Consider the following 19,711-nt stretch of genomic DNA (forward strand, 5'->3'; position numbering starts at 1 on the left):
CGCGGCCTGTTTCCATTACCATTATTTCGAAATCATCAAACGTGAACAGCGTTCAGGCCCTGCCATTGGAATGGTTTTCCCCTCTCCAATTGTGGATTCCTTTAGTAACTGTCACGCTGTCTAAATTGCATAGGGCCAATCAGGTCAAAGCAAGCCCCCGCTCCCCAACCCCCCAAAAAATCCCTTCGATGACTCTAAAAGCATATTCAGGATGTTTTCATTATTAAAACACTTCTTTTATTAGGACGCAAAGGTATCGCTTCTCAACTAACGAAAAAGGAACAGTCTCCTAAGATCCTAATAGCAACAAAATGTTTTACCAAAACCTTTAAAAATACCCTCATATTTTTAAATGGTGATTTTTTTTTCTTCAAGTTTCCTTGATACTGAACTTCTGACCTTCCAATTAGTTTCAAACCATAAACCTGATTATAACCATGTATAATTCGACAGAATTGTTGACTTACAGTAAATAGCGCTTTTAAAAAGGCCACAAGCTGTTGTATAATTATGACAAGCAGAAATAGCTCAGTTTCAGTTTAAGGAGATAGATTGTTAATTACAAGATAAATAATAGATTTTGTCCTCATGGTGAACCAACATCAGAGATGTTAAATTGTTCCAACATCCCTAACATTTAAGCTAAGCAATATTTCACAACGGGATATGAATTAAAATGTTTATGGTTTTATGTGAGGTAAACTACGGACTTGGGGTGATCAGTATGAGTCAGTATAGTTTCTTGGGTTTTAACAATTTGTCAGTCTGGTGCAAGAGTTTGATGGTGGAAAGGCTGTGGTTAGGGCCTAGATGTGACAGTTTATTATATCTCCTGCTCAGTTTGCAGTGAGTGTAAAACTGGCCCCCCAGCTATTTTTTACAAATAAATTTAGGCCTTTGATACTTACAAGGTTCATTTCATTGTAATCTACAAATTCACAAGCCTGCCAATTCATAACCTGTTATCTTATTTCCTAAACACTTGAGGTAAACACATTTCATCACTTAATGTTTTATATTCACACAGTAAAGCTTACCATTTACTTCTCGTTTATGTTTATCCTCACTTATCAAGAAATAAGCTCAGAGAACTGAAATCTCCACTCAGTTTAGGATAATCAGAGTTGCAAATCCTAACCTGAGCTCTTTTCAATCTTGCTGAAAAGGAATCCTAAATCCTAGCCATTCCCAAACTGCTTACTCCAAACTAAAATCACTCCTTTACTTCATAATAACCAGTTCCTGCATGTGAGTTCTGGAAAGAATCTAAGAAATAATCCATCCATCTTCTGTACTTCCTTGCTTGGATACAGCAATTTTAAGTGAGTTCTGTGAGTTTTCCAAATAGTATCAGAGGAATTCTTACTGTAAAAGAGATTCCAATGTGTGCAGTTCTAGTGGGTTGTCTGTCCTGAGTTGCTTGTTTTACTGGCTTCCATGTCCCTCCATCAATATTAATCCCTGTTATCTATTAAATCTATGCAATGCACCTTGTTTTTCATTAGAGCATAATTTTACTTACTACTTCAAATCATCGGTCAATGGTATACGATTAACATCCCACAAACTACAAGGGAATGTTCAAATACTGTCCAAGCTCAGTGAAGACTGTCTTCCATGCTCATGCTCTCTAGTTGTATTTAACTGCCAATTATGGCACATAAGGACACAAAGGATGGCTAAAAACTATTCTATTTTCTAATCCTAACTGCAGGCTAAATGAAATCAGTACCATCATAAATTTAGTATAGACTGAAACTACAATGACCAGTATGATAGCAATAAAATAAATACATTTGTGAATAAATACAAAAGTGAAAATATAAACCAGTACACTAAACTGAGTTCCTCAGGTTCCTGGAGCAATTTCCAAATATCTGTTATATTATGCAAAAAAATAAAAAAGAATGTTCTATAGAGTAATATATTTTACACTTTTTCTTCACAAATGGAAGACAAAAAAACCTTAAGATGCTCCAATTTTGTGATTTAGTATGTTATAAGAGCACACAATTCTCCGCTCCCTCCCTCCCCCCCCCCCCAGGAATTGAACTCAGGACTTTCACTTGCCAGGCTGGCACTGTGCTACTGAGCTATATCCCCAGCCCAACAGCACATAATTCTAACCTACTAATATATAGTACCATTTCATTTAATGAAAAAATTCAGACTTGAAGTTACCCAAGTTAACCCATTAGCTGGTTTAACGCAGTATTGGTTTCATTTCTGTATGTAGTTAGAACACAAGAGTAACAACAAATTGTTACCACAGCACATAGAGCTGTATATTTCTGAGATCTCAGCTGCCAAAACCTACAGGTGGTTTGAGAATTGTCTCTCCTCTAAAAAAAAAAACCTTAGACCTTTTGGGCTCCAGATGAAAGTCAACATATTCTTCAGAGGGTAACAGGTTTATGCAATACTTCAGCACCTAAAAACCACCGGCCCTCCTCTCTCAACCTCCATCTGCACTTCACATTTCAGAACAGGTAAAAGTTAAATGACAGTAAGTATTCGGCTGCCCTATAATCACAGGTTACTGAGTCACCACAGTCTTCACGTGCATAAAAGCAAAACTGAAAATCAATGAACTGTGTAATTTCTTTTATTAAAACAGTATTTTATTCTCTCCTGCTCTCTCACAAAGTCCTGTGTACATCCCCAAAAGCTAAAGCTAACTCTAAAATATGACAAATTCCGTAATGATTAAAAGAACTCCAACATTACTAAGAAAAAGGTAACTTTTTATTTTAGTAACATAATCATTAACTCTTAGCTTGTGTCTAACATATCACTTCTGTATAGAGGTCCACCCATTCTATACATAGATGCCTGCTTAAATATCGACCTTCCTGATAATTCATTAGTATACTAATAACTAATCTATGCAGACAAATTAAAAGTTTTCTCAGAGATGCTACAAGTAACATCAATCTCAAGCAAGAATATTTTTTAAAGCTGTTAATAAGATGGAATGAAACTCTTGGTATACTATACAATACACTGTAGATTTAAAAGTAATATACATGCATGGAAATACCTTGCAACATTCTATTTCCCCATTGGTAAGTAATAGTAAATTATATACTGAAAAATGTTAATTTCCTTGACATTAAAATGACAATCATTTGAGCTAAGTTTGGTCATTTACACAGTAAAAAGTTAGGAAGGAAAAGGCAGCTATAACTGGCCACCATATGAACAATATGTCTAACAGGGAAGTATTCGCTTTGCCAGGCAGGTGCTTATGTCACTGAGCTAAAACCCCAGCTCCTTTTTTTTTTTTAAATCACTATCTTTAAGGTTGTTCAGTTTCTATGACACAGTATGTAATATAACAATATGCCAGACAGACATGCAGATACACATTTGCAGCTTCAGCTACCTGAGAGGCTGAGGCAAAAGGAGGATCCCAAAAGTTCAAGACCAACCTGAGCAACGTAGTGAGACCCTGTCTCAAAATTTAGAAAGGGCTGGGGGTGAAGTGTTTGCCTAGCACACATTCCTGAGATTCAGTCCCTAGCACTGCAAACAATAAAAGTAACATGCCAAGTCAAAGCCCACAGGTCCTATATATCATGCTGTTTATACTAGCAATTCAATTTTCTGCATTGAAATTTTCATGTACGTAGCTGGATGTGGGGGCACATGCCTGTAATCCCAGCACTCAAGAGGCTGAGGCAGGAGGATCAATACAAATTCCAGAATAGCCTGGGCTATAAAATGTGCTCAAGGCCAGCCTCAACTGCATAGCAAGACCCTGTCTCAAAAAAGAAAAAAAAGTTTATGTACAAATTTTTTATCTGTTTCCTTCATTTAATGCTTTGTAAAGCTACAGAGTTGCCAAATTCAGGGATCACACTCTTCATGTTGGTACAGTATATCTGCCATTACCTTATCATCTTATAAAGTAAAAAATACATGAGCTGGGAAACAAGTGCTTAAACAATGCTTTCCATTTTCTTCCATCAATATTCATTCAACATGTATTTCATGCTGCCTTCAAATCAGACACTTCCCTAAAAACACTCCTGACACTCTCCTGTAATTGTGTGTTTGTACACTTTGATATACAAACACATGGCATCTATGTACAGCAACATCAAACCTAGTAAACCATGCTCTTCTGCCAAAAATCCTCTCCTGAGTCCCCAGCCAGAGAGTAGCTTTACATCTTTTTTTATGCCTTGAATATGCCTCTTGGTTCTTCATCCCACACTTTTAAACAGCTCTTTTCCGTAACTCTTTTCCTTGTCATAGTAAATTATAAAGATTTTGATAAGAAGAGTATAACACTCTTTATCTTTTGCCTTCCATTTGTATTTACATTGTATGTTACGTTCCCATATATTTTCCACATACCAGAATCTCACTAATCATAAGGTTAAAATAAAGCTGCATGTGCCATTATGCATTCCAGTTGTGCAGTAGTTACACTGTCTACAAAGCCTCAACAAGCACACACAGACCTCTCCTTAAGCCACTTCCTAACCAGCTGGTAAGGAGCTGTCTTCTGAGGAGTAACTGCAGGTAAAGAATTTATTTTTGAGCATTCATAAAATGAACCTCCTGGGGTAAATGTCAGACATGAACAAGCTGATCCCTGAAGAATTAATAAAAACAAAAGTGAACACTATATCCTAGGAGATCTAATTGAAGGAAGTAGGAATACCTAGCGTGGGCAAAAAATAGATAAGATGAATGCTATGGCGATCTCCAAGTAACTGCAAAGTTGTGCCAGACGATGAGTAAACTTGTGCGGACAGCTGTTGAGAGCTAAATGATTGATAAACAGACATGTCCAAGTGGACCGGGCCTTCCTAACAGAGAGGTGTTTAGGTAGAGAACGAATGCTGGCAGTCCTGGGTGATTTGTCCTGAGTGATTTCTCCCACGGTTGGCGATTAAATGATGCCACCAATGGTCTTATCTAATTCTAGAATTCTAAAAAAGACTTCACATCACGAAGTGTCCTGTCACCAGCTGACAAACTGAAGTCAATGCATCAGATCCAACACCCAAGCATAATTTTAATTAGATGCTTTAAGAGACACCCTAAGCAAGTCATAGCCTTCGCGCTACAAAACTGTATCACAGAGAAAGGAAGAAGTAAAACGTCTCAGGAAATGCTCAAACAATCACACCCTGCTCAAAACCAAGATCAGACTCACCTGGAAAAAAGAACCAGGGAAGACCCTCAACAAAGCAGCAGGCCATCTGCATGTTCCAAAAGGTTCTCAGGACCCTACTTCTCACCCTTCCCCCACACCCTGCCTCTGTTTTTAGAAATATTTGCATGTCAAATAGAAATAAGAACAAAAAGAAAAGAAAAGCAATAAGAACAGTGGTTTCATTCACACAAACTGTGAAGCACATAATAAAAAATTCATATAAAATTTAAGGCAATACCAGTTGGCTCAAAAGCAACCACAAACCTTATACTGAGGCGATGTTTACTTTTATGGCTGTAAACATGGCTTGGGTAATCATAGCAGGCTTGAAAGCCACTGAAATTTTGTTATTAATCTCCAAATGTCTTCTGCTTCCTTCACATTGTTCCCATCCTATACCACCCATAAGAATATAAGAAAGACTATGATCAGGACACTTTTCTCTTACTATAAATTCATAGGATTATTTGCTAAAATGTACTTTTGTCCAAATCAGTTTTAAATACCTATCGTGGCCATTTTTCAGACACTGTTCGATTTAACATTAACAAATTCTCACCAAACACAGCCCAAAATCAACTGATGACTAAACAAATTTGGAGTTCATCCACTAGAAAATCCAATCTCCATTCTTAGCATCCAATTATCTTTCAATACCGTCAGGTGATTTATTTTAAAAGGTCACTTAGAATATTCTCAGACACTTGGCCCATTTTAAAGGCTACACTTGATTAAATTTGAGCACCAAGTTCTTCACAAACATTACTAAGGTCATTTGAACAAATAAACATATTACACATTCAAAACCAAATGTCTTTTGAATACTTTTTTAGATTCGTTGTGTTTGATTACGGGTATAATGTGTAACTATCATGATATTTTATCACAAATGTGTTTTAATGATCTGCACAGAAAATAAACCCATCCAGGTTGTAAGCAACAAGCTGTGGATTTGCTGACCATTATCTCTCTGAAAACAATTATATATGCCTATAATAAACAGCACCAGTAGTAACCTAGTAACTCCTGTCACAAATACATTGCTGTGTGTCAAAGATTTTTCAACAACCGAATTATTCTCAAAATTTAGAATTGCTTCACACACTAAAAATAGCCACTCCTGTTCCCTTGTGTTACCGATCTGTTCCCAGGAGGGAAAGCATGCTATGGTTCTCTTTTACACTTGAAGAGACAATGAAATACAACAGAGACACAGTTGCTTGGCCTGAGTCATTCTGAAAATCCATAATGTGGCAAGCAATAAACTAGTGGTGTCAAGGTTCAGAGTTGACCGTTCTGGTGGCCTCTACATCCCTTAATGAGCACATCCTCACCAAATCAAGACAGATATCTGAAATCTTCATTTTATCCACAATTTGTGTTTCTCCCAACATGAATACTAATTTATAATAATCACAAGAAAACAAATAGTGATTATAACTCTGGATTTTCCCCTTACGTAGAAGATCAAAATCACTCCATATATTGGCAACAGAAAAAGAAACATCTGATCATTGTTCCATGGATAATTGAAAGTTAAACTCTCCCCATGACCTATCCACAAACTGCTGGACCAGCCATTATGACTGACCCTTGGGGCACTGTCAGATGATAAAGACAGAGGATTTCACCATCAGCTTTGTGTGACAAGACGCAACTTTACCCCCAGTCTTCCCTCCTCTGTTCCTCTTTGCCTCCATGGGGCAAGTGGAAGTGGAAGAAAGGAATACATTCCCTCTTCGATACCAAATTCTTCCAAGAATAACCCATCCTCATACCCCGCACATGAGCAACAGCCCCCTTCACACAGCTTTCCTTCTCAAAGTGCCCTGAACAGAAGATAGCCAAAGAAAACTTGCTATGTGCACGAACCCCAATTCAACTACAGACGTCTCTCTCCAATCACTGAATGCCTCAGGAGGGCTCCACCTGTTCACTTCACGAACACAGACACAGTTTAGGGCCTGGAATTCCTTGATCACAGTGTAAGAGATGTTTATAACTGCTAAGTGTGTAACTGAGAAATTTGTTTTCTGCGGGGCTTCTTATGAAATTGAAAATGCTAAAAGATGCTCTAGGGCAAGCATATGGATGGACTCTGGTCCCTGAGGCAAGGAACAGCCAGGATTTTCCCAATGAGGGTTTCCTTCCTTTGGCTCTAAAGACCCCGGCCCAACTCACTGCGCAACAAAGTGACTTTCCTCACCATTTGTGTAGCAAACTTTGTGAAAATGATGATATAAGCATGCACCATACATGTACCGTGTGTCCACTGCCTGTCCTACTGTATTCAACTCACTTTGGTGAAAGGGCAAACAACCCAAACTACTAGAAATTTTGTTAAAGTCATCAGATTAAAAAAATGAATTCACTTTAAAAAGTTTAAAAATACAAATTCCAAATGTAATCTGTAGTAACTTTAACAAGCGTATGAATAGAGTGAATAACAAGGCTTTATAAAAGAATGTGTCATTTTCAAACCCATTTTTTTTCCTTCCCCATGCCAGGACAAGATTTTATAGGGACAAAGGGTAGTAATACTGATTCACAGCAAAGAATTTTTTTAAGTAGTGAGCACCCAAAAATGTAAGCACACTTCAGGAAAAAAATAGCACAACGTTTTTTTTTTCAACAGATGGTGTTACCAGGTCTGGGGACCTTAGAGAATGTCATATATGTAAGAATCTACACTGCTGGCCCTTAGAGAAAAAGTTGAAAATACATATGCAAGGGGCTGGGGGTTTAGCTCAGCGGCATAAGCGCCTGCCTTGAAAGCAGGCAGTCGTGAGTTCGATTCCCAGTACCGATAAAAAGGAAAAAGACCAAAAAAAAAAAAAAAAAGAAAGAAAGAAAGAAAGAAAATACATGTACAGCAATCTCAATAACCACAGGTACCCAAGTAGCAGTTTACTATACAAATAATGTCAGGAAGTTAACGGTCACCACTTTGAGCACTCCTTTTTTTCCATGCCAGGAATCAAACTCACGACTTTGTGTTTACCACAAAGGTACTAGGCTGCTTGAGCTATAGCCCCAGCTTTCTGCACCTCTTGCAACTGCAAAGTCCAAAAGCCTCTGGTAAGAATCTCATGATGTCTCAATAACTTTAGTATTAAAACACTTATACAAGGTTTTCCTTTCCTTGAAGTTTGCACACATTTCTTGGTGGACTCTGTACATACGCACATTTATATGAAACATTTCAGTACAGGTTTTGTACTTCCGATGTAGGGAGCCCTGAAAACACTGAAAAGTGGCAGTGACTGACTGCCAAAAAACATTTCTAAATTGTCCTACCAGAATGCAAACTCCTTGAGAGTAAGTGTGCTTCTTTTTACGTAAAGTGTGTCCACTGATGAATCACCAGCATCTAAAACAGCATCTGGCCCAGACCAGAAATCTCTGTTGATTTAATAACATTTTTTAAAAGCCAGTGGGTCTACAAACACCCTCGCAGTGTCTCTGAAGTCAGCTGAAGGCCCAGGAGTGAACACTGCTGCTCCAGGGCCTGACTCCTACCCAGAAGTTCAAGTTGGGTAATTCAGGCTCTGAGAGCTATTTTTAGACCAAAAACTCCAGAACCAGAAAATTTAGTTCACTTCATTGGTATAGCACTCCGGCTGCTAGAAATAAAAAATACCAAGATTTTAATTGGTATTTCCATTTCTTAACAGTCGAAAACCATGCACATTGTGACATTATTTTTTTAAAAACCAACCCTTCAAACAAGAGTTTAATGGACCATTGGAAAATGTTTAAGTAATGTTTTAACTGTCACAACAATTGGAGTTCTTTTGTGTTTTTCTTTTGGTCTAATCCTGTCTTAATGATAACCATAGCTGTCACGTATTAGGCATTTACCACAAGTGTGCACTGAGACCTATACACAGAACTCATAAAAATTTCACAATGAGGGGCCAGGGATAAGCACTTGCCTGGCAAGCACCAGGTTGTGAGTTCGATCTCAGTACCAAAAGGAAAAAGAAAAGGAAAGAAAAATGTCACAGTGACCCTCAAACAGGTATTACCCTTATTTGTAACCTTTGACGAGGTTAAGTGACTTTCCCACACTACCTTCTGGCTGGAACTAGAGCAGGAATTCACCTTGTTGTGACTTTAAATTGCAGCTCTTAACCCCTAGGCTAAGCATTTAATTCAATGGTGCACTTCCACAGACTGCTGTGGGGAACATTATACTAATCGATAAAAATAGTTGGCCTTGGTTTCCTTTTGTTGTAATACTACACTTGCTTATGGTGCCCAGAATGGCTTTCAGGGAAACAGTCCCAAGTTCAAATCCTGCTCCATGGTGACTATCAGTGTCCTCACAAAAACCATGGAACCTTTCAGAATCTCAGTTTCCTTAGGTATAAGCAGGAAGATAAGATAAGGCCACATTCTCTCAGGGTGGCTGCAGGAGCTAAGGTATTCCAGAGTGCCTATTCCGGACTGCAGCTCTTTAAACCTCAATTCCCCTCCTTCTAACGGATTTGCTAAATTGGCAGTGTTCTGATTTTTATAAGTGTTTCGTTCATCTTGATAATACCATAATTACAGAATAAAACAACAATGCACTCACTTTAACTACGAGGTGGAATTTAGAAACTGATAAAATATGAGTTGGAAGAGGCTTCAGCAGCCATCTGCTCCAGTCTCTTGCATTTCCAAAGGAGGGCCGGAGAGCCTAGCTGACTTGCTTGCAAGTTTTCCCAGAAAGTTCGCTGCAAATACTGGACTAGGCCCGACATCCTTCCCACGCCACTCACTGCACCTCCAGATACTGCCTCATGTTACACAGGCATGGCAACACATGCAATTTTCAGACAATTAGGCAGTATAAAATAACCTCAATTTAATTGCCACCAATTAACAAGCCAAATTAGCGTTTCATATGTACACTATTTAACTCGTTGTCTGGCTTCCAAAAGAAATAAAACACGTTTCAGATGAATCTAGCATTTTAGTGAACAAAGCTACTTACAATTTAAATTACCTTTCCTATAATTTTCTTTATATGAATCAGACATAATCTCTACTTTAAAAGGAATGGTTTCTGCAACTATCTAGATGAGAATGTGTGCTATATTATTTTAAGTATGGCACACTGATTTTTTTATGTGCGAGAGCATTCACACCTCTACACACAAGCAAGCTTCCAGATCCCAGGGCAAATACAAATGCAGATGTGTCTACATTTACCTATGGCCTACTTTTCAAAAGTCCCACTTTTCTGCCAGGCTTCTGAAAACTAGTGAGTCTGCCACAATGCAAATAAGAATTTCGATAATGAAAATGAAACCACCAAATAAATCTTGCCAAACAAAGCACTGAATTTCACACATACTGCACCCCACTATCTGGCCAGTACTATCACCAGGCAGACACAACTGGATACCAATTAAGAACTATTCATTGCATCACTTCTCTGTTCCTTATATATTTACACCTAAGAATACAAATACCCTGTAATTTTAAATAGAAAGAGTTTTTACATTAGTATTTGCTGAGCAGCTATCACTCTTTGATTTAATATTATCTGGAGTAGTAAGTACTACAGTAGGTTAAAATAAGAAGGGCTTTACTTAAACTGCTCCTCAAACTTGCCTATCTTAACAAAATGCTTTAATCACATTAGGAAGTTTTCATATTGTCAGATACTTTTAAAACATCCATTAAGAGACCACAGAATGCATATTGTCATGCAATAGAGTCACTTTCCCTTACTTGTCTTTCAGAGGTCACAGCAAGCAGACCACCTCCTGGCCACCAAGATATCTATCCCCTATGCTTAATCTCTTTACAACATGTACTCCATAGCAATCTGAGTAAAGGTCCAGCTTCCTAAGCAGGGGCCTGAAGTCTCACAGGATCTGAAACCCTGTACCTCTCCAGGGTCCCTGTCTTCTACCCTTCCATGGAAGGCAACATCCCTGGGTTTGTCCATTCTGCTGAACCCCTCCCCTCCCTCGGTCTAATGCATTTCCTCTCAGCTTTCCAGGCTCCCTATCCTAAATCACTTTCTCCCATAGCAACCCTCTCATCTGTCCAGCCAGAGGGAAAACAGCCTCCTCTTACACTCTATTCTCACTTGAAATCGGAACAAAGTTTAGTTTACATCATTAAGGTAGATGTGTTCACTAGATTGTAACATTCTTGAAGTTGGGGAACATGGTCCTTTTATCTTGCAATTACTTAGTCTGGTTATACAGCCCAAGCTTAGTGCTCCTACTTAAAAATGACTCTGCTGTACCACTGAAATTCCCTACATTATATGAAGCATAAGACCAGGCCTGAATTAATAAAATGATATAGCTATAAAGGAAAGGGGCATTGGTTTCATTAAACTGTTTCTCCTGTGTTCTGTAAGAGTATTTTGTGCTACCCTGATTGCTAACCATGTGGATAGCAAAAAAATGTTAAATTTCTACAAAGATCTTGATATTTGACACTGTGAAGAAAAATTAGGTGGAGGACTGAATGCCTCACTCTCTCATTAGTTGTTTAGCAACCCACAAGGTTTAGCGACATTAGTTGTTCAGATCCAGCTTCCGCAGGGTTCCAGAGATCGGCTGGCTACTTCACACTGCGGCCCTGTATGGGTAAGATATCTGTCCATCAAATCAATGATGCTGGCTAGTTCAGTCTACCAAAGTCCCAAGTAAATTTTTTTTTAATTTTTAAATTATATGCATATATATTCCATATATATGTATGTATATAGGATAATGCTAACAGCTTCAGGTAAGTCCCTCAAAGTGAAATTAGCTCAAACAGCATTTTTAAAAATTTCCATGGGGTAAGAACCAATGGACTTGAAAGCACTGTGAAGAGATGTGTTATACTTAAGCCTCCTCCAACTTGTAGGCCTCACCCCTGCTTCCAAATCCCTCTCCAAAGATCAGGCTGTAACACAGCTAACAGTAAGGTCATGATAGGTCTTGATTGACCAGGATATTCCTCATTTATGACACACTGGATAATCAGTGCATGTGGTCAGCCTGCCTCCAAGGCCCTGTCCACACAGTCTTCCTTATCTAGAATCACCTCGCTAGTTATCTGCCCTCCAACCCTGCTGCCCTGCTCTCAGCTCCTGCAAACACTAAACATCCCCCCACCTCAGGGCTTTTGCATTGCTCCTTGTTGCTACAACACTCTCCTCCTCCCTACCCATCTTTCTTTCTACTTTACTCCTGGCTCCCAGATAGGTGAGATATATATATATAGCACTTAAAGTAAATGTGGTATTGCATAATGGTCCACTGTGTGAGTAATATCTGTCAAGCCCAGTAGATTATAAACCCCTTTTGTGATTTGAGTCATCATTATATCCATGGTGTCACAAGGTACAAGGGACAAGTATGACCCAGAGAAGATACTTGAATGACTGGATGAATGAACTGTATTACTCAAAAATGACAGGATACTTGTCCTAGTATTCTGAAAACAGAACTCATATGTATGACTGACAAGTCTAAAATGTGGACCTGAGTTAACTGTATTATTATCTTTTTTCTTAATGGTACTGTGGATTAAACCCAGGACCTTTGACTGACCTGTATCTCCAGGCTGGGTTCTAACTTGCAATCGTCCTGTCTCAGCCTTCTAGAGCACTGGGGATTGCAGACTTGCACCATGATGCTTACCTAGATTAACTCTTTGGGGCTTTTAAGGTTTTTGGTTTTTTGTTTTTCTGAAACAAGGTCTCACTATGTAGTCCAGGCTAGCCTTAAACTCAGAGTGATCCTCCCACCTCACCTTCTCCAGTGCTGGGATTACAGGACTCGCCACCACACTCAACCCGGATTAACTCCTAACAGGACATTCCACCATCCTTGGGCCAGACCCCCACCTGCTTTCTGCCCAGAATCACTCTCAGGCACATGAATATCACTTTCATCTTTTTTTTTTCTTCCTTTCTTTAAACAGGTTTAAATAGTTGAACCCTAAACTTTAAACTGATGGGAAATCTAAAGGATACTTGTACAACAGATCTCATGTCTTAGTGTATACAATGCATAATCAAAACGTGATGAATGCTTAAATTTTTAAAAACTTATTACAGTAAAAGACACAAAGCCAAGAATGATGGGATAAGTGTGATCAAAGGAAGAGGGAGGATGTTGAGGGAAATTAATGAAATGTCTTTTACTATAATAAATTTTTATTTAGGGCCTGAGGATTTAGTTCAGCGGCATAAGCGCCTTCCTTGCAAGTGCGTGGTCGTGAGTTCGATCCCTGGTACCAATAAAAACGAAAAAGACCAAAAAAATAAATAAATACATAAAAATAAATTTTTATTTAAACATTCATGATTTCTGATTGCCCTTCATTGAGCAAACATTTAAGGTAATTTGTCCCAATAAAGACATCACGGTGTATCTTGATCTGCCTTATTTATCAGATTTGCCACTGTGCAACTTCTGGCTCTTCCCCTAAGTCAAAACGATCATAAAAGGTAAATATTTTGAATCAATTCAGGACAGCAGCGACGTCAGGAGGGCTCAGCTAAAGACACTCACAAGAGAAGATTTCCAGAACTGCTTCAGAAAGTAGCAGGAATAATGGGATCAGTGTGTTCAAAACAAGAAGTATTTTGATGGTGATTAATAACAAATGTGCCTCTTATTGTAAAATTTTTTTAAAGCTTTAGCATTCACCATATTTTTCTGATCACCCTATGTACCTCAAATGGTGGATCACGGAAGCATATGTTAAGACTGACACATTTTTGGTTCAGAACTATACTGACCCAAATATCTAACAGTTCTGATTCCATTCTAGTGAAGCCAGTATAGGCCCATGTCAATGAACCACTTGTATCCAAGGCTCATCTCGGCAAAACCAAACATTATTACACAACGCAGCGAAGACACATTGCCCTTTTTCACATGAATATTTTGGACTTCTGTCACAATATTGAAGTCTTCAAATATTTTCTCAAATTAAAGCCACTGCATAGCTACAAATACTGATTTACAAGCTCTGTTTTGCAAGCAATGCCACAAATAGCATTATAGGGAGCAATGTTTTACCTGTGATAAAATGTCAAGAGCAAATAGAACATAACATTACAGTTTAATTTCCTTCAAATCAGCAAAACCTTCTTTTCATGAATTTTCTGCTATTTTCCCTCACCCCTCCGTGCTCTCTCATGAATATTCACTACAGATTTACTCCCGTGAAGAACATGCCTGTGTGGTTAAAGCAAACACAGGAACTCTGGATGGCTTCAAGTTCCTTAGGAAATGAAGTCCACTAAGTTGACTTAGCAAACTTCCTCCGTGCCTTTTTATAATATCACTGCAAACGTTCTAACACTTACACACCATGATTTAGCCAAAATACGTGATGAATTTGCATATTATTTCATGAATGAGAAGCAGATCAAATAATTTCAGGTGGAGATTTAAACTGTGAACCATTTCTCCACCTACATCACCAACATATAGATCAACAGAGTCTAAATAGGTACTGAGGTTGAATAGGTACTAAAAATGTAAAAACTGGTTTGGTCTTTTTAACAGACAGGACAGTGTCAACAGTGTTTAATCCACAACTGTTGATCTTTGCACCTTTCCCATCTTATAAAAGGTACCATATCAAGTATTTCACACCTTAATGGAGTAAATGTTCACCTGAGCCAAACAATATTTTCTATACGTCTTTAAGTCTAGTTTCCCTATGTTGAAGCTTTCAAATTAACTGCAGCTAAATTCTAATGTTAATGCAAAAATCGAAAACTAACGCCAATACTTGTTATTTGTTGTTGCTGCTGAAATCAGCCCCACTTTTTAAATGAAATGGCAGATTTTTAGTGAGATTCTTCACTTTAAACCAAATCAGCACAAAAGATTCACCCTGGTTCTCTGAACAGTGTCAAAATGCCAAAAGCTCAAGCATACACATGCATCACTATTCCCCATGGCACGCCTACATATACACTGTCTTCTGTTTTGTTTTCATAGTAACAACACCGTCTATAAACACACCTCATGAAAAAGGAGCCTGATCAATCAAAAGATCCTCCTGGTTAATCTTCATGTACCCAAACAGCATTATTTCCTTATGCAATATGTTATACACAATACATTTTTCACATTCCAGGTTTTATAGAAACACAGAAATATCTACTTCAACAGTATTTTGTCAAATATCTCCACAAGAATTTAACCAGTTAAAAATGAATCAACTAAATTTTAAACCTATACCATTACTATATACTGTCACTCCCCAAACTGTTCCCAAATCAACCTTACATCAATTTAATCTTTACCCATATGTAAATATACTTTAGTGTCTACTAAATTCAATCCCATCAGATACAATCACCATAACAGATGCACGGGTACCTGTAAGGAATATTTTTTTTAATTTTTTTTCTTTGTCTTTTTTTCGTTTTTATCCCTACCAGGGATTGAACTCATGACTGCCTGCTTGCAAGGCAGGCGCTTATGCCACTGAGCTAAATCCCCAACCCCAGGAATTTTTGTTTTATATTTGACCTGTGCTCAAAGCAAATCTGTATCAGACAACTTTCAAGTCATACACCATTGGTAATATAATACTTTCCTGCCCATGAAAAATATATTGCATATTTCAAACCTAGTGGTCAAATGGGATTATGACACTTGAGGCATAATGTCATTAAGTAAGACAGTGGTAAATATCTTTCAGCTGAAAAATTTTTAAAATGCACATTGTTAATCTGGGACTATGACTCCTCAAGGTTTCACAGAAATTTTCTCTAAGAAAATGATCTCCACTTTGCTCACAAGAAAGCATCTCTATTTTGACAAACTATTTGGCTCATATCCTAAAAATCAAAACCAGTCTACTCATTATACACTCCACTTGGTTAAAATTTTGCTTTGGCACTCTTGCAAGGTTTAAAGCAGTCATTTACATACTCCAATATATACCACATATATGAATTTTTATGCAAATATTCAAAGCAATTTGATCTGCTCAAGGACAAATGTCACCAAATATTACTGTATCACCAGAGGAAATGTTTCTAATAAAGTTAAATGGCCTTCTTCTAGAAAGGCAGATCTTTGCAAATTTAATTAAAATCAATCTTATTAATATTTCAAATAATTTCTGGGCTTGATTATTCACTGCAAAAGAAACAACTGTATGTAGAAGCAAAATCAATAGCCCTTGACTAGGGCTCTGAATATGCTAGAAAACACAGCTCTCCTGTGAATTTGGAAGAGTATCAGTATTTTTTGAAGATAAACTAAGTTATTTTTAAAATGGCAGAAGAAAGGAGAAAAATCAGTTCAAATTTTCCATTATAATGAAAGTACCGGAAACAAGCTTTTCTATGTTCATTTTAGGCCTACATAACTGTGCAGAGAATAAGGGCTTGGCAATGTCAGTTGCACACACAGCTTCCTGTGTGAATTCTAAGCCATTACAGGTGTCCTGAGGCTTCCAGCGAAACCCACTATCAGATTCCTCCTTTCTCCTAACAGCCCCCAGACCAAGCACGCAGCACTGCAGATCTCTCCCAAGCGCCTATATAAGGACCCTCTCCGTTCTCTACAGCTCGAGGTTAAGGACCCCAGCTGCCCGTGGAAAAGCTCTCCCGTTAGGGCGGACTAGTCGCTGCAGTCCTTTTTAGTTAGATGCTTTCAAGTGGCAAAGAGAGTCAAGAGCCAGGCTGAGCCTTTGGATGAAATCCTCCTTTCCCCTCCGCCTTTTTCCCACCGGGAGCCACGTCCCTGAAGGACAACACCCGTGGGCACTTCCCGATCTTCTCCGCCCGCACAATTTGGGCTCGGAGGGTTGGGGTCGCATTTCCTCGCGTCCTCTGCTGCACTGGATGTGTTATGTAAGAGGGACAGGACGCGGGAGGCACATGCGTATAAGCGCACCGTTCCGTAATAACAGCTGGGGTGGCAGAGCAGATCTGGAGTCCCCCCGCTAAAGACCACAGACACCACACACGCACATCACCCCACACACACGCGCGCGCACACACACACACGCACACAGGAACACACATACACACAGAGCAGTGTTTTCCTCTCACCCCTACGAGTACCAGAGGCGCAGAAGGGGGAGGGGGACAGAGGGAGGTGAGAGAGAAGCAGCAGCAGCACATCTGCTTTGATAGCAGCCGGCAGAGCCGCCGCGGCAGAGAGCCCCTCGTTAACCCCCTTCCTGTGGCTGCACCACGTCATGGAACATTCCCGGAACGGGCCAACGTTCCACCCACTTCAGGGAACAGACATAAAGACGCAAACCCAGCTCCCTACGGTGCATAGCCCAAACACACATGCCCCTTCCCGCTGCCCGGCCAGACGCACAGAAAAACACGCATGCAAGCCGCCCCCACCCGTCTCCGCGCGCCCGGGTCCAGCCGGCGGCTGCCGGAGCGGCTGTGCGGCCGGTGCACCCGCAAGGCGAGGGCGCCTCCGCCTGACCCTTCCATCGAGACAGTCGCCTCCTTCCGCGCGCCGCTGCCTGTCTTCCTTCCTTCCTTCCTGCCCTCCTTCCTTCCTCGCTCGGAAGGAGAAGGGAGCCACAGAAATGCCCACACCGGCGCCTCCGCTGCGCTCGCTCGGCCGCAGGCCGGCGGCCCGGCCCTCGCGCCGTCCGCCGCCGCCCGCCGCCCGCACCGCTCCTGGCCCGCGCCCGCGCCCGCGCCGCCCGCGCCCCCTCCCCCGCTACCTGACCGCGGGCCGCCGCAGCGGTGGCCCGGCCGTGCGCGCCAGTGCACGTCCCTCATTAGCAGCCAGGCGCATTCCTGCTTCCAGCGCTCCCGCGGCCCCCTCCCCCCAGGACATTACGCAAAGCAGCCTCCCCTCATCTGCATAGATCCCCGGCCAGGGTATTCCCCGATTTCCCCGCGCGCCGGACCCCCCTCCAGAGGCCTCCCCTCCCCGCCCCCTCCGACCCTCACCCTCTGCACGCAGGGAAGGGGTCGGGTGCACGCGCCGGGGAGGGGGCTAGGCAGTTCGGCGGCGGCGATTCAGCGTAAAGTGAAACAAGCTCCTCGCGCTGAAGCAGGCAGGCGAAACAGCGCCGAGGCCACTTACCGAGCCGAGGAGGGACCTAGATCCCCGCCGCCGTGCCGTGCCCCTGGCCGCAGCGCCCTCCGCGCACCCCCAGGCTGCACCCCGCACCCCAGGGTCGAGGCGTAGAGGAGCACTGTTAGGGAACCTAGAGACCCTCCAAGTTGCTCCGGGCTCTGGGGAGCTTCAGTGGCCAGCACTCACAACTTGGCAAATACTTGTGCCACAGTCACCGAGGATGTTTTCGCGGAGACCCTCCTCCGCCGGGGACAGACAGCGCTCGGCGGCGCCCGGCTCTTCAGCTCTCCACCCCCTCGCCGCCCGCCCGCCTCCCGCCGCACGCAGCCCGCCCGCCTCCGGGCCGCGAGCCCCCCAGGCGGCTGTCAGCGCCGGCCGCCGCCGGGTGACACGCGCGGGCGGAGGGCGCGCCGCGGCGGCGAGCCCGAGCGGGCGAGGGGGATCCTCGCGGGCGCGCCGGCCGCTCACCTGGAAAGTCACCGCTGCGAAGGAGGAGGAGGAGGAAGAGGAGGGAGAGGAGGAGGGAGGAAGCCCCCCCGGTGCCCTTGCTCTCGCTGCCGCGGCGGCCGCTCCTCGCCAAGGCTGAGCGTGTCTGCTTGGGGGGGTCTGGTAGCATTTCCTTAAGGACAGAGCGAGGGCGGGCGCGGAGGGAGGGAAGAGATCCCGACCGCCAGCCCCAGGCTCCTCTCGCCTTTATTTATTTTTCGGACACTGTGCGGAGACGGGCCCCGGGCAGGGGATGAGGGAGCCGCGGGGCCAGGGCCGCAGCTGTCTGCGTGCGGGAGCCGCAGCGACCGCCTCCCTCCGCCCGGGTTGTGGACGCACCGGGTTATTCCTGGCAGCGCCTCCCCGAACAGAAGTTACCAGGAGGAGTGCGCGGCGAGGGCGGGCGGGGAGAGGGCGGGAGGAAGAGGGAGAGACTCAGTCAGCGACGTCATCGGATCCCCCAGCGAGTCCCGGGGAGGGAGGCCGAACCAGAAAAACCAGTCTGGAGCCGGCAAGCGCCGAGGGATGTGCGGCGCGCCGGGCCACCGGGGCGGGAGGCGGCCGCGAGGGCTGGGTGGACCCCGGCGTGGCCGCCCGGCGCGGGAACCTCGCCGCCGCCGCCGCCGCCGCGCTCCTCTCGCTGCGAACCGGGAACTCCCCGGGGAGCGGGCCCCTGCTTGTCAAGCAGAAACCCTAAGGCGTCCGAAGAGCCTACGAATTTCCTTTAAGGATGTGGAAACCTCCTTACCACCCCACCCCCATCTTCCCCTAGAATCCTCCCCTGACTTCCTGCCCACCAGAATTACATAATTAGTGGTGTCCTGAAATTTCGTCCAGGTAGTTCTTTCTGGTCCTTGGCCTCTCCTCGCCTCCGCCCCAGCTCAAGATTTTTTTAATCAGAAAAACAAAATCAGATAGCTCCTGGCTGCGCTTTTGGAGCTCTGCAAAGTGTTTCACTAGCCTTTTTCGGCGCCCCGGCGGAAGCGCGAACTTTTCGCGCACTCTGACTGCACCC

General features: G+C 42.4%; 1 protein-coding gene across 4 annotated transcripts in view; it reads right to left on the reverse strand.

Moving 5' to 3' along the window:
• Positions 1 to 19,037, reverse strand: part of Hivep2 (HIVEP zinc finger 2) — a 183,832-nt gene extending 164,795 nt beyond the window's left edge. The window contains exon 1 of one of the 4 annotated variants that reach the window (XM_063233397.1): positions 18,679 to 19,037. The gene's annotated coding sequence lies outside the window, so the exon portion shown is untranslated. Of the gene's footprint in view, positions 1 to 17,513; positions 17,651 to 17,848; positions 17,987 to 18,216; positions 18,355 to 18,678 lie in introns of those variants that run through there. The other 3 variants (XM_063233398.1, XM_063233399.1, XM_063233400.1) reach the window with 3 other exon arrangements.
• Positions 19,038 to 19,711: the final 674 nt, after the last annotated feature.

Source organism: Cavia porcellus, unplaced genomic scaffold (assembly GCF_034190915.1).
Source record: "Cavia porcellus strain 051 isolate PalLab524CR breed Dunkin Hartley unplaced genomic scaffold, mCavPor4.1 scaffold_22, whole genome shotgun sequence".
Lineage (NCBI taxonomy): Eukaryota > Metazoa > Chordata > Mammalia > Rodentia > Caviidae > Cavia > Cavia porcellus.